General features: G+C 46.1%; 1 protein-coding gene across 5 annotated transcripts in view; it reads left to right on the top strand.

Moving 5' to 3' along the window:
* The window catches only part of ZHX2 (zinc fingers and homeoboxes 2), a 174,330-nt gene extending 161,810 nt beyond the window's left edge, over nt 1-12,520 (top strand). For all 5 annotated transcript variants that reach the window (XM_022553988.3, XM_022553985.3, XM_022553987.3 and 2 more), the window contains one exon: nt 11,283-12,520. The gene's annotated coding sequence lies outside the window, so the exon portion shown is untranslated. The remainder of the gene's footprint in view (nt 1-11,282) is intronic.
* The last annotated feature ends 2,598 nt before the right edge of the window (nt 12,521-15,118 follow it).

The raw sequence follows: 15,118 nt of genomic DNA, 5'->3' as shown, positions 1-15,118 counted from the left end.
TTAGAACCAGGAGGGAGATGCACAATTTACAATTTACAATCTGCCCGGCTTGGCTTCTCCAGAGGTCACTTAAAAGGCAACGGAAGCCCCACGCCACCACCATGTCATCTTTAAACATAGTGAAAGGTAAAAACCTCTAGAATGATTGATAAGGTCCCCAAGGGAGCCCTGGAAACTACCATACCTTTTTATTTATGAACTCGGACAACTTTGGCCAGCCATGTCCCTCATTAATTCAGTAATAAAACGAGGCACCTGGCAAATAAATAAAGTCCTCTAGAAACCTTATTTTAGCCGGCGCCATCAGTTATTAAAAGAGCAATTTAATGAGCAGCCAATCACAGAATGCCATCAAGTCTCTCTCCTCCAGCTTTGCAGGAGGAGGTGGTGATGGGCTGCGGATGAGGAAGTGATAGGAGGGGTTAAAGGGCATTACGCATCGCACCAACCACCCACCTCCACCCGGCTACAACGGTTTCATCCTCCCTCTGGCCATTTTCTTGCTTCTTATAAGAATCTACCAGGGACTACCGTGGCAGTCCAGTGGTTAAGACTTTGCCTTCCAATGCAGGGGGTGCGGGTTCGATCCCTGGTCGGCGAGCTGAGATCCCACATGCCTTACTGGCCAAAAAACCAAAACATAAAACAGAAGCAATTTGTAACAAATTCAATAAAAAAAAAAAAAGACCCTACCAAACCAGCCCATATCCCCCTTGTTGAAATGAAGGAGCAATTTTTTTTTTTTGGTCCAATCAGATTCTGCCTAAAAGCTCCTAGTTTGCCCCGTCTTCCATCCCAGATTTTTCTGATGCATAAACATAAGTACGTGATTGCTTTTTCCACCTACCACACAGTAGACAGTTGGGTTCAATTCAATTCAACAAATATGTCCTGAGCGCCTACTGTGTGTGGGCGAATGTGCTAGGCACTAGAGAGGACAAGATGAAGAAGATGGAGTCCTCCTTCACCTAGAGCTCAGTCAGACCAACAAGAAGGGAAATTGCTCTTCCTTTATTCGCCAGGGTGCTCTGTGGAATGATGGAGACGTGCATGCAGGAGGGGCACCCAGGCTGGGAGTCAGGGAAGGCTTCCTGGAGGAAGGGACAGCTGACTCAGGAGCTAGCCAAGTGCACAGACAAGGAAAAGAGCGTTTCAAGTGGAAGCAAGAGCCAAGCAAGGGTCCAGAGACAAGAAAAGGAATGGTGCAGCTGAGGAACCAAAAGAGGTTTGGCGTAGCCAGAAAGTTGAGTTTGGGATTCAGCAAACAATGAGAAGAGGCAAACTAAAAAAACCTGATGGCTTTCCACAGCAGGCAAAAGTTATTCTGAACCAGTTGTGTTTGCTCAATTTGGATATAAGGATGCTAATTGTTCCTGTGTCCAGAGTGAGCTCTGGATGCACATCGCTGAGTGGGAGGTATCTAGGGATGGCAGCCCCCCAGAGGCCCCCAAGGCCACCTGTCCCCATCTTTTCTCTCCCAAACTATACCAACACCAACAGTTGACAGCGCCCATCTGAGTTAGTTGCCACTGTGCTTGACCCCCACCTGAGGCCCAAGAGAAGGAGAAGGGGGGAGAAATGCTGAAACCATAAAGAGAAGCTTTGGGGGGGGAGGGAGGGAGGGAAAGGAAGGGAGGGAGGGAGGGAGGAAGGGAGGGAGGAAGGAAGGAAGGAAGGAAGGAAGGAAGGAAGGAAGGAAGGAAGGAAGGAAAGAAGGAAAGAAGGAAAGAAGGAAAGAAGGAAAGAAGGAAGGAAGGATGCAAGGCCTCCTGAGTTCAGAGGCTGAGCTGGGCGCTGTGGCCACAGATGGTCTCATTCAATTCTCCTAGCGGCCCTGAGAGGTAAGCTTCTCTATATTTTTATAAAACCAGAAACTGAGACTCAGAAACCAAGGAACTTATCCACATTCTCCCAGCCAGCACCTCGGTTTCACTCCGGAGCCTTCATTCTTCCTACTGCCGTTTCTGCCTCTTTATTTCTGACAGAAATTCCCCATTTCTGATTGATAGCACCTCCCACCCCTGACCCGCTCCTGTGGCGGCAGATACCTAGGGTTTTTAGAGTTGACTTTTGAATTAACATCAAATAATTCAGAGATGTAGGAACTAGTCAAGTTCCCCCAAAAAACAGGAACTCCCAGGAACCGCTCTTTTATGTTTATTTATGGCGAACGCCACAAGTGTGTGCTAGAAAACATTCCTAAACAACATGCTAAGATCTACTCAACACCTGTGACATCCGATATCCCTAATGGGCCTCCTGATACTTTTCAGGTGCCACTGAATTGAGAAAGGGGCCGCCGTCTCTGTGCCGGTGGCGGCAGCCAAAAGTTCTCCCAAGTCCCAACAGAGGCACCCCTTCAAGGAAGCTTCCAACCTCGAGGGGAAAAAAACCTCTCCAGATACTTCACAGCTTTTATGAACCAAACACATGGGTCTCTTGAAATTCATAAATATTCAGTGATGTCTTTATTTAAACACATATTTATTTAGGAACCTGCAGTTGAGTGCATTTGCCACGCATATAATAATCCTGGGAATGATGCATGGTTTTGATTTCATGAAAGGTGTTATGGGATGCACATATGAGAGAGAGAGAGAGTGAGAAAAAACTTGGGTAAGCAGCTGGGCGCTGATCCTAGGATGGGATTTCCTCTGTGGGAGTGAAGCGTACCCACCCCGACCGATTCCTCTGGCTGAAGCTTGGAAAGGCTCAGGACAGTATTTGAATGTCCAGGCTCACCCTGGCCGTGAGATTAGACACAAAGATAAGGAGTCCTTCCCAAGCCTTGAATTGGGGCATCTTGATTCAGTCTCTGGGTCCAAACAATTATCGAGCCATCCACTGAGAGATCTGTCCTGGTAAGGGGCCAAAAAATAAACTCTTCCTTTCCTAAAAATGAGTCAGAACACTTGAGCCAGAGAATGTCAGACATATGCCTTGATGGTTGGCCAAACGAAATTGCCCGGCTCTGCTACCGCGAAGAATTTCCATTTATTTGTATATGCCATGTGTTCAGCGTTCTTCCCAGCACATCTATTAAGTCATTTACACTTCATGACAACCCTCTGAGAGAGGTACGGCTCGTTCCCCATTTTACAGAGGGCCAAACGGAGGCTCAGAGATGCTTGCCCTGGGTTCCTCAGCTAGCAGCTGGTGGAGCCTGGAGGCCCCCTCTCACCTGTCGGGTCACTGCCTGACCCAACCCCCGTGGCCCATCACCTTGCCAGCAGTAGCACCACCATCACCGCCCAGGCTGGACCCATGGGACATGGTCATTTCTTAATTCTATGTGGAGTGGGGACTAATACACAACTATTCACTGCTTTGCTGCCTCCTGATTTCTGACAATTTCCATCTCCTGAGAATTAGGGATGGCTTTGGGGAAGAGGTAAATCTGTGAAATGTCAGAAAAAAAATATTTTCCGTAGTTCAGCTTGCTTAAGATATTCAAGGCTGCCAACATTGGATCCTGGCTACAATTTAAGATCTAGGATAGGTATACCCCATCATCTGTTCAGATTAGCCGTCCAAATACAGATATGTGAATGGATGGATGGAGAAATGAAAACGCCGTAATTAACTATTTCCCTGTGTCTCCCCTATCAGACCCTGAAAGGCAGGCCTCATAGGCCATTAATCTCTGAATCCCCCAGAGCCTGATTCAGAACAGATGCTTAACAGCAGTTTATCGAACCAACCTGAGAATTAACAAAGACAGTTGGCTTCCAGTTATCCAGGATCTGGTACCTCAGTCCTTTGCTTCTCCTCATTTATTTTTTTTTTTTCTGTCACTCACTAGTCCCATCAGATGACAGCCATCGGGGGAGAGGAACTGGGGACAAACTGCTTCCCCTGTGTGTGGGCAGCTTGAGGGAAAGGCCTGTTGGAGAATCGATCACTAGCTATTTACTGGGTGATACTGCTCAGGGACTGTACCTTAGCCTCGCTGCCCTGGTACCTCATGGAGGGTTAACTGCTATGACTTCCTTTTACCTAATTCTGGAGTTTCTCACACTAGGAATTTCCACTGTGCTTTAGGCAGCTTGTAGTGACTTAGGAACGTAATGAAATCGAAGCCCCTCATTTTTCAGAGGAAGGATGCTAGCCCCAAGGAGTAGGAGCAACTAGTCCAGAGATGCTCATAGTAAGTGCCTTGGCTCATTCATCCATCAGTATTTGTGGAAAGCCTGCAGTGTGCCAGGCTCTGGAAGGCAGCAGTGCCCAGCATGTCCCTGCCCTCATGGAGCCCATAGTCTTTGACCAAATAATCTTCCATCAAACAAAAAGGAAATGTTGGGCTTCCCTGGTGGCGCAGTTGTTGAGAATCTGCCTGCCAATGCAGGGGACACGGGTTCGAGCCCCGGTCCGGGAAGATCCCACACGCCGCGGAGCAACTAGGCCCGTGAGCCACAACTACTGAGCCTGCACGTCTGGAGCCTGTGCTCCGCAACAAGAGAGGCCGTGATAGTGACAGGCCCGCGCACCGCGATGAAGAGTGGCCCCCGCTTGCCACAACTAGAGAAAGCCCTCACACAGAAACGAAGACCCAACACAGCAAAAATAAATTAATTAATAAACTCCTAAATCTCCTAATTAAATAAATTAATTAATAAAATCTTCTTAAAAAAAAAGAAATTTTGCCAGGTGACAAGATTTTTTGAAGGAAAGGCGCATGGAACTGTGAGAATATAGATTAGGGCAATTTGACCTGATTTCGGGGGTTGGGCAAGGTTTCTCTAAACAAGCAGTAGATGAATTGAAATGCAAAAGGTTAAGTAGGAGTTGGCTGGGCAGAGAAACAGTCCAGGCAGAAGAAACCACATACCCAAAGACCCTGAGACAGGAGGGAACTTGGTGCATCAGGGAACCTAAAAGGTGACTATCGTGGCTATGACTTGTCTGAGTTCACACTTCAAAGAAGTGTCGGATGTTCAGAGTTGACATAATGTAGGATAGTGTGACATTTTCCTCATTCGCTGAGAAATTACTTATTCTTTCTCCGTGTCACCATGTTTTCCTTTTCTCAGTTCTAATTCAAATTAGACCATGCCCCTTCCCAATAAAAGGAAGTTGGACTCAGAAATATGACTGAGATAAGACTGAATAAATTACAATCACAGCGCTTGCTTTTCTATCCCATGGACTGCGGTGTTATTCTCTCTCAAGTCCACAGGGCCTAAGGGAAATCCCTACAGGGAAAAGTAAAGAGAAATAGGAACAGAAAGCTAGCACATGGGAAAAGAATTCTAATTGTTTCATGCTTCCCCAAAGGTAAAGTAATAGGGAAACAGATTTTGCTGAAGAATTAGGTAGTACTTTTTAACATTCCAAGGTGTCGCCAAGATAGAAAGGGACAGCTGTGGGAGCCAGTGGGTTCCCTGTCCTGGACAGTGTTCAGGGAGAGGCAGGACATCCACTTGGTGGAAACGTTCGAACAGTGGCCATAAGAAAAGGGGCCCAGTGACTTTGCAGTTCCCCCCAAAGCTAAGAACTAGTGCTCTGGGATTAAGTGACCCATCGGGCAGTTGGTTCTCTACCATGTGGAATGTCCCTGATCAAGTGGTAGGATTCCAGGTAGAAGCCCAGGGGCTTAGCAAGAGGCCACATAGTCAAAATCACTGTAATACTCTTTAAAGCAAACAAACAAACAAACAAAACCACCTGAAATGTGAACTCTGTCATCAGTCTTGTGTAGCCAGCCGCCTCTAACAGCACTGTGCTCTCTTCTTGTTTCTCATTCACTAACGAACATTTGAGTTTCCTCAGTGAGCCAGACTCAGTGCAGGGTGGGGGCCAGCAGTGAACTCTGTGGACATACGTTTAAAAAGGTGCACTGAGGGGTGTCTGGGAGCAGGGTCTTCTGTAGAAGCGACCTGCAGCTGGGACCTGCTGCCCAAGGGGAAGGCAATGGGGCCAGGCTGTGTGCCCTTGGTGTCCTGCATCTTCCCAGCCTCACTTTGAGAGTGCCGCCAGCTCCCGCAGCCCATGTCCTGCCCACCGCTACGTAGCCTGGGAGAGGTCAGAGGAGAATTGAAGTCCAGCAGTTCCAAGGGTGCTACTGGGGCCCAGAGCCATCCACAGACATCTGGAATCACTGAAAAAGCCAAAAAGAAGTGGCTTTGTCTCCCCTTCTCCAGGTCACCCTTTGGCTTTGCAATATGTTTTTTGTGGGGTTTTTTGTTTTGTTTTTTTAAGGGCCTTGTTCGGCATTTATTTTTCATTATTAATGCATATGGCTGGAGGATTATACATGTTCATCCCCATAAGACAGGGAAAAACACATTGTCATAAAAGAAAATGAAGATGATTCAAAGAAATGGAAAGATATCCCATGCTCTTAGATTGGAAGAATATTGTTAAAATGGCCATACTACCCAAAGCAATCTACAGATTTAATGCAATCCCTATCAAAATACTCATGACGTTTTTCACAGAACTAGAACAAATAATCCTAAAATTTACATGGAACCACAAAAGACCCAGAATTGCCAAAGCAATCCTGAGGGGAAAAAAACAAAGCTGGAGGCATAACCCTCCCAGATAAGACCATCTACAAAGCTATAGTAATCAAAACATGATGGTATTGGCACAGAAACAGACATATAGACCAATGGCACAGAAGAGCACAGAAATAAACCCACACACCTACGGTCAATTAATCTTCAACAAAGGAAGCAAGAATATGCAATGGAGAAAAAAGAGTCTCTTCAGCAAGTGGTGCTGGGAAAGCTGGACAGCCTCATGTAAATCAATGAAGTTAGAACACACCTTCTCACCATACACAAAAATAAACTCAAAATGGTTTAAAGATCTAAATGTAAGACATGACACCATAAAACTCCTAAAAGAGAATATAGGCAAAACATTCTTGGACAAAAATCATAGCAATATTTTCTTAGATCAGTCTCCCAAGGCAATAGAAATAAAAGCAAAAATAAATAAATGGGACTTAATCAAACTTAAAAGCTCTTGCACAGCAAAGGAAACCATCAACAAAACGAAAAGACAACCTGAGTGGGAAAAAATATTTGCAAATGATGCAACCAACAAGGAGTTAATATCCAAAACATACAAACAGCTCATACAACTCAGTATTAAGAAAACAAACAACCCAATCAAAAAATGGGCAGAAGACCTAAATAGACATTTCTCCAGAGAAGACATGCAGATGGCCAACAGGCACATGAAAAGATGCTCAACATCGCTAATTATTAGAAAAATGCAAATCAGAAGCACAATGAGGTATCACCTCACACCTGTCAGAATGGCCATCGTCAAAAAGTCTACAAATAATAAATGCTGGAGGGGGTGTGGAGAAAAAAGAACCCTCCTACACTGTTGGTGGCAGTATAAATTTGTATGTAAATACTATGGAAAACAGTACAGACATTCCTTAAAAATCTAAAAATAGAGCTACCATACGCTCCAGCAATCCCACTCTGGAAAAGATGAATACTCTTAATTCTAAAAGATACATGCACCCCAATGTTCATAGCAGCGCTAAGACATGGTAACAACCCAAGTGCCCATCAACAGACTATTGGCTTAAGAAAATGTAACACACACATATGTATATATATATATATATATATATATATATGTAATAGAATGCTACTCAGCCATAAAAAAGAATGAAATATTGCCATTTGCAGCAACACGGATGGACCTAGAGAATATTATACTTAATGAATCAGAGAAAGACAAATATTACATGATATCACTTATATGTGGAATCTTAAAAATGATACAAATGAATCTATATACAAAACAGAAACAGACTCACAGACAGAGAAAACTAACTTATGGTTACCAAAGGGGAAAGAGAGGGCAGAGGGATAAATTAGGGGTACGGGATTAACAGATACACACTACTAAATAGGAAATAGAAAAGCAGGAAGGATTTACTGTACAGCACAGGGAACTACATTGAATATCTTGTAATAACCTATAATGGAAAATAATCTGAAAAAAAATATATATATATATATATAAAACTGAATCACTTTGCTGTACACCTGAAACACAATACTGTAAATCAACTATACTTCAATTTTTAAAAAACTGTCAGATGGAGAACCACCTTAATATTGAGGTTTATCTAAAAAGCAAATGTTTACATATTTTTATTACTTTCAAATAAACTGACAGCATAGTTGCTACGATATTTTATAATTCGTCAATAATCGGATTGTTTAAAAATTATTTGTTACAGAAAAATCACCGTGATAAAATCAACTTTTTCTTCTAATAATTTATACTTGATATGCGTTATAAGAGTGTAATATTAATAGGCAAGATAATTCAAGCAGCCTGACTGATCTCATTAACTAGTCATCTTCAAATTCAGAAAACAAAAGGAATCAATAAACAAAAATAAAAAGCAAATTTTTGCCAATCAGAGAGACAGGGTTCAGTTTTCTGCGTATGAGAGGAGAGAGGAAATGTGTAAATTCTCACACACACACACAGGTAAGCTGACTTACCCCTAAGGCTGTAATTTTGCACCTGGCTTTCCTCAAGGAGAAAAGGAAGCAGTATCTCTGGAGCACACGTATGCTTTGCACACCTCTTCTGTTTTCCTCCCAGCAGCCGGGATGATGAATTGTGGAAGTGAGGCTCAGGGAGCTTAGGTAACTGACCTCGGCACACAGCTCGGAAGTGGCTGACCCTGGATCCAGCTTTCTCTGACTCCATGGCTCTTTCCTCCCTGCTCCACGGCGGAGACCACAGTCCTGTGCTGAGCTGACGTTCCTCAGCCTGGTTGGGAGAAGGAAAAATCGCTCTTTACCCACCTTTGGCCTTGTTTTCCTGGAGTCTCGAGAACTGTTCGCATGGACATCCACCCACAGGCAGCCTCCTTTCCGAAGACGGTGAAAGACCCAGTTTGCTGCGGGAAATCCTGTTCGGAGAGCACAGCGGGAGGCCAGCTGTGGTCCGTGTGCCCATCCTGGGTGCGTGTGGCTCTGCATGGGATCAGCGGTAAGACACGTGGTCCTCTTCAGCTGCCCGGGACCGCCAGCCTGTCTTTGAAGCAGACCTGCGCTCTCCTGTGCCACGTGACTCCCTGCAGCGAGCAGCTGTGAATGTAGGGCAAGGAGGGTCAGGTGTGGCGAGAAGTAGTGAAAGTTGGATTGACCGCAGTAGAATCCAGGTTCCACCACTTACTACTTGCCTGACACCATTTAATCTCGCTAAACCCCCATCTCTTCACTGCAGGTGGGCCTACCTCCCGGGTTACCAGGTTACCAAATGAGATGATCCATATCAGCACTTAGCATTGGGCCTGGCACATAATAAGCATGAGATATATTTAAGCTACTCTCACTGTTGTCACAACCATGATCGTTATTGCTTTTGACTCTGCCGCTGAGCAGTCATGTGACCCGGGGAAATCGCTTTTCCTCCCCCGAGCTTCCTTTTTTTTTTCTCGTGAAATGAGTGATGTTGGCAGCATCACCTATAAGGATCCCTGTAGCTCTTACGATTCGGTGACATTTGCTGGATCACTTTTGGGTGGTACCAGGTCCCAAGGACACCCTGGAATCTGGTTGCATCCACAGACGTTTCTTTTGCAAGCTGTTTCCTTAACTCCAGTATTCAGTCTTATTGTCGGGAGCATTTAGGGAATGTGGGTACATTAGACATCCAGACGTTAAGAATGACAAACAACATAGATAATCTGCTGATGCCTTCGGCTGAGAAGTCTGGTATTCTTGCTCTTGGTCCCCTGCACAAGAAAAACACCAAAACTTCTGAGGGCCTTCTTGGCTACTTAGACAGAGAAGTGACTGAGCAGTAACGCAGCCTTACCAGGAGGGAGGCAAAGAAAAAGCCAGTGTCTTCAGGAATCTACAGATTTGATCACCTTCCAGCCTGTCATGGAATCCTGACTACGTCCTTTACAGCCCCGAGCCCTCCCCTTGGATTCGTGCTCAGGATCCTTGGATCCCAGGAACCCACAGAGGAAATGGAGGTCAGCCTTAGTTTCCTGAGGCTGCCATCAAGTACCACAAACGGGGTGGCTTAACCAACAGGAATTTATTCTCCCACGGTCTGGAGACTGGAAGTCTGGTGCTGGCAGGGTTGCTTCCTTCTGAGGGCTGCGTGGGAACGTGTGTTCCTTGCTTCTCTGCTAGCTTCTGGCGGGTTGCTGGCAATCCTTGCCTTATAGATGCAACACCCCAATTTCTGCCTCCGTCTCCCCATGATGTTCTCCCTGTGTCTGTCTCCATGTCCAAATTTCCCCTTTTTATAAGGACACCAGCCCTATGGGATTAGGTCCCACCCTAATGACCTCATTTTAACATTGATCGCCTCTGTAAAGGAATTTCCAAATAGGGTTATGTTCTGAGGTACTAAGAGTTAGGACTTCAACATATCTTTGGGGGTTGGGAGGACACAATTTAACCCATAAGAAGGTCCTTGGACTATTTTCATTCCTTCAAAGTACATAAGAATTAAACACGTCTCCATACTGACTCAATAAACACTGTTTAAGAGCACAGGCTCTGGAAATTGCCTGGGTTGGAATTTTGGCTCTGCCATTTTCTAGCTGTGTGATCTTGGGCAAGGTTTTTAGCTTCTCTGTGCTCAGTTTCCTCACCTGTAAAATGGGAATAACAATTTTATCTACACCTGAGGGTTGATAGAAACATTAAATTAAAAAATACACTTAAAATTTCTCATCTTATTATGATTATTTTATATCCTATTTGGAAAGGGTTCCATCTAACAAATACAACAAAAGCACATGTAATATTTACCACCCGCGTGGCACTATTTTATATGCTGGTGCATATATCAACTTCTTATCACAACTACTTTGTGGATGCTACTATCATCCCTGTTTTACAGAAGCAAAAACTAAGCCCTAGAGAGACTTTGACGTGTGTATGGCCCCATGGCCAGTACAGAGAGAACTCCCGACCCAAATCCAGGTGTGTCTGATTCTGGGGCCTTTTAGGAACCATTGTGACTGGCTGCCTCTCCAGGAATAAGAAAAGGGTCTTGTAATGATGAAATGAATCACCTCCTTCACTTGCCCAGAAAGTCATCCTGTTTTCAAAGGCCTTATTCTGAAGGCACTTCCCATAATGTTAGACTGTGGTCAGGAAACACACTTGTTTCTTTAAAACAGGGAGTTTGTCTCTCCTCCAGGTCCCAGGATGGCTTTGGAAGTGTCTCCCCAGGAGAGCCAAGGAGAGGCCACCCCCGATGCCTTGCACCCAGGGAATGATGGTCACCTCCCTGACATCTCTGGTTTTGTGTTGTCCTTCTAGGGAAGTCCATCAGAACTGCTGTGCTGATGAAGGGGACACTCTGTCTTCAAAGAGAGAAGAGAACTTCCATCCCTGGCTGTGGGCCACCCTGGCCAGAGACTCCAAGTGCAACGCCTTCACTCGTACACACCTCCCCGAGGCCTGGTGGGAATTGTTCATAGTGCCAAAGTCCTACCACTGCGTTTTCCATGGGTCCTTGTAAATAGTTGGTTCCTGTGCCCAGGCCCCCGCCTCTTGCTGTACTGGAACCGATTTGTACAATGTGGGAAAATTTTGTTACCTTTTTAACCAAGGGCAACTTCCTTTTCCAGCACTACCATTGTAAGGTATTTTTCCAGGAGGGAGGGCTGATCACACGTGCTTTTCTCTTTTTTCCTTTCTTTTTTTTTTTATTTTATTAATTTGGGGGAGGGGGGATGTTAGCATTAGTGCCATTATATCTACTGGATTTTAGGTAGGGAGAGTTCATTTTTAAAGGTAGTTTGAAATTTGGGAGATTTCTTCAGGGGAAAGGGCTGGGATTCAGGCATCTGTCTTAACTTGGGGAGGGTTTTACAGATGACAGATCTTCCAAATCAAATCCATTTCTATTTCTTCCCCAGCCTCCTCTGGGGGTCCCTGTTTAGCCACACACAAGGCTTTCTGAACTGCCACCAGGCCGGTCTGGTTTTTTTGATGGCCTGGCCTCAGACCTTGGGCCGAGCCAGCACCCGGAGAACTGGGTAGTGGACAGCTACCCACCCTGAGCCCCTTTTTAGTGACCAGCAGAAAGGGCTCTCCCGGATGCATTAGCATCATCATTACTTTTGTGAAATTAAAAGAAAAAGAGATCTTCGTGTCTAGATGGTACAAAGATGAACAGCTTTGGTTTTCATCTCCGTTCCTAGCTGCCTTTTCTCAGTGTGGTATTGGACAAGATTTCAGCTTGAAGCTTCACCACGAATTGCTTTTTTTGTTTGTTTGTGTGTTTGTTTTGGGCCAATTTTAGTTTCCTGAGTGCACTTTTTTTTTCCCTCAGTTAGTCCTAACTTCTAAAGAAAAACCAGGAGACATATCTGGTGTAAATGTTGCAGTATGAGCTGTGTTTGCAGTCCCTTCCCCTGCCCACACTGCCCCTCATTTGAGTACACTGCACAAATAAAAGGTTAGGGAGTTTGGAGAAAAAAAAACAATTTTTCTAACTTGTTGCTCATTTGTTGTAACTCAATAAAGCAAAGACTACACATTTTTATAACCTTTTCCTCTGCTCCTGGCTCCTCATTTCTGTCTGGCTCCCAGGGCACAGCCTGAGGGTTCCAACTCACCCATCTGTTTCAAATCCGTTATGACCACACTTCTCATCTTCCGTCCTGGTGAGGCCTGACAGCGCCGGTGGGACTGTAAAAACAGGGGGTAAGCGTCGACGTGGGAATCTTCATCACATCTCTGTGACATAGAGAAGAAGTGAGTGACAGGCCCACCCTTCTCCGGGGTCTTCACACATAGACTCATAAAATGCTGCAGAGAAGAGCACAGGCGTGGGAATGAGACATGCCTGCAGGCCACCGCTTGCTCTCGGGGGACCTCAGGCAAGTCACTTCTGTCCCGGGTTGCTGGTGACTGGGACACTGCCACTTCTCCGAGAAGGCCGGCTTTTGTGTCTCTGACCCGGTGAGGTTTAAAAAGCCCCTCGTTGTTCGAGGCGACCCTCGTTTAGACCAGTGCCTTTCGAGCTTGAGCAGGTAGCGGAATCACCTGGAAGGCTGGTTAGAGTTTCTAACTGAGTAGGTCTGGGTGGACCAGAGAACATCCACTGCTCCCAGGTGAGGCTGGTACTGCCAGCTCGGGGTCCCAACATTGGGAATCTCTGGTCTAGATGTTTCATTTTCACAGGGACTTACAGACTTTTGGGCAGCTTATCCACCCCTCAGCCTCCAAACTCTCCCCATCCACCTCCCCCGCTGCAAAAAAACTAAAAATCCAACCTGCGCTTTTCTTATTACAAAAACAAAAGTGCCAAGTGGCTGTAGCTGGCTCATCTCCCGCTTCCTGCCTACGCTGCCTTTCCTGTCTGCGCTCCGAGCCGTGGACCATCCGCAGACCTCATCTCCTCATGCTGTCCTGTCCTTCCAGACCATCAATGAACGTCAGCCCATCCCAGCCCCCTCCAGCTTCTCCCTGGCAGGCAGCTGCCTTCCCCTCCTGCTAGTTACCACCCTTGCCGTTCCGCTTGCCACTCTCAAGCGATTTAAGTAAATTCTTCCAGCAAGGCAGCAGGAGATGCTATTAAATGCCTGAAGAAACCAAAGGGAAAACCTTGCCAGAACTTTTGTCTTTTTATTTTTAATTTCTGCACCAAAGAGAAAGCTTTGCTAATTGGTTGCAATGAAAATACACAGGGAAAACAGCTGTGCTCTTTTAAGCACCCAGCAAAATCTGACAAGCTACATCTCCCCCCCACCCGGGAATGATCAAAGGGTGGCAGAAACTAGGAGAGGGGTTCTTAAGGGGAATACACGGACAGGTGAGGTGGAAGAGAGCCGTGGAGTGGCGTGAACAGCTGCTGGTTTTGTCTGCCCCGTACCTCTTTGCACTACATCTCTTCCTTTAGGGTTCACTTGTCTCCCCTCCTGTTCATCTGATTCTGAGGGGCTGCCCATCACGGTGACCCACTCCCCTCCCACAGGACAAGCCTGGCGCTCCAGCCCCCTGTTCACCGAGCTGGGTGCAGTGTGATGCAGGTGCACTCAGAAGCTGGGAGAGAGCTCCCTTTTTCCATTGAGATGACGAGTGTGATCTTAGCCTGGAGCCACCAGCATCCAAACCTCCTGCCCGAGAGAGGAAGCCAGTCTGCAGGTAGCAAGAATGAGGCCGAAAACTCAAGAAAAGAGGCAGAGGAGCAACGGAGGAAGAAAGAGATGATGGTGGTGGTGGTGACAGTGGTGACATCATTCGAGTCCCTGGACCCTGCCATTCCTGAGGCCAGCTCCCTATCTTTCCAGTTTCATAAAAACCAACACATTGCTCTTTTTGACTTAGGCTAAAAACCTTTTGAATTGGGTTTCTGTTGCTAGAAACTCGGCATTCGGATGGTTTGATGAGGTTATGAGATAAAAAACAAAGGAAAGACAGTAAGTGTAAACAGCCCCATATAGCTGGTGGCTACTATACTGGATGTCCATCTCTAAGTCCTTGCTACTCAAGTGTGTTCCCTGGATCAGAAGTGGCAGCATCACCAGGGTGCTTGTTAGAAACGCAGAACCTCCAGCCCCTACCCCAGACCTGTTGAATCGTAACCTGCAATTTCACACCATCCCCAGGTGACTCAACTGTTCATTCAAGTTTAAGAAACTCTGCTCTGAAGGCTCTGAAGGGCTCCTCGCCAGCCTCTTCCAGCACACTGAGGGCTGGGGGCGAGATGTGATACACCACAGAGCCTGTTTTCAGAGTGTAGACTCCAAGGCCTTGGGGAGCAGGAAGGCAGAGGCAGCAACAGGATGGAGATCATGTGGTACCCCAGGTGCGGGTGCCCTTGTCCTTCCAGACCACCTGGTGCACAGCTACTTCTAGCCAACAGCATGCGGAAATGACAGCTCTCACTGGCCTGCCACAATACAAGCTGGAGAGAACTGGGAGAGACGTCAGTTCCCTCCTACTGATTTCTGAAAGCTCCCATCTGGAGCACCTAACAGCTGGATGTACTTACAAACCACAGTAGAGGCACCATCATTACCCCTGGGCGCTTGATCAATAAGAATGAATAAAAAAGACATCCAAGTACATTGCATGACATGTTGCAAGTCGGGTATCCTGTAGAGTGTAGGAGGCGCATTGCCCTGGACTTTGAGGAAGGGAGA

Source organism: Delphinapterus leucas, chromosome 17 (genome assembly GCF_059928025.1).
Source record: "Delphinapterus leucas isolate spDelLeu-1000000601 "Yukka" chromosome 17, BTC_Dleu_Yukka2, whole genome shotgun sequence".
NCBI classification, from domain to species: Eukaryota; Metazoa; Chordata; class Mammalia; order Artiodactyla; family Monodontidae; genus Delphinapterus; species Delphinapterus leucas.
This window is presented reverse-complemented; position numbering and strand designations above follow the sequence as displayed.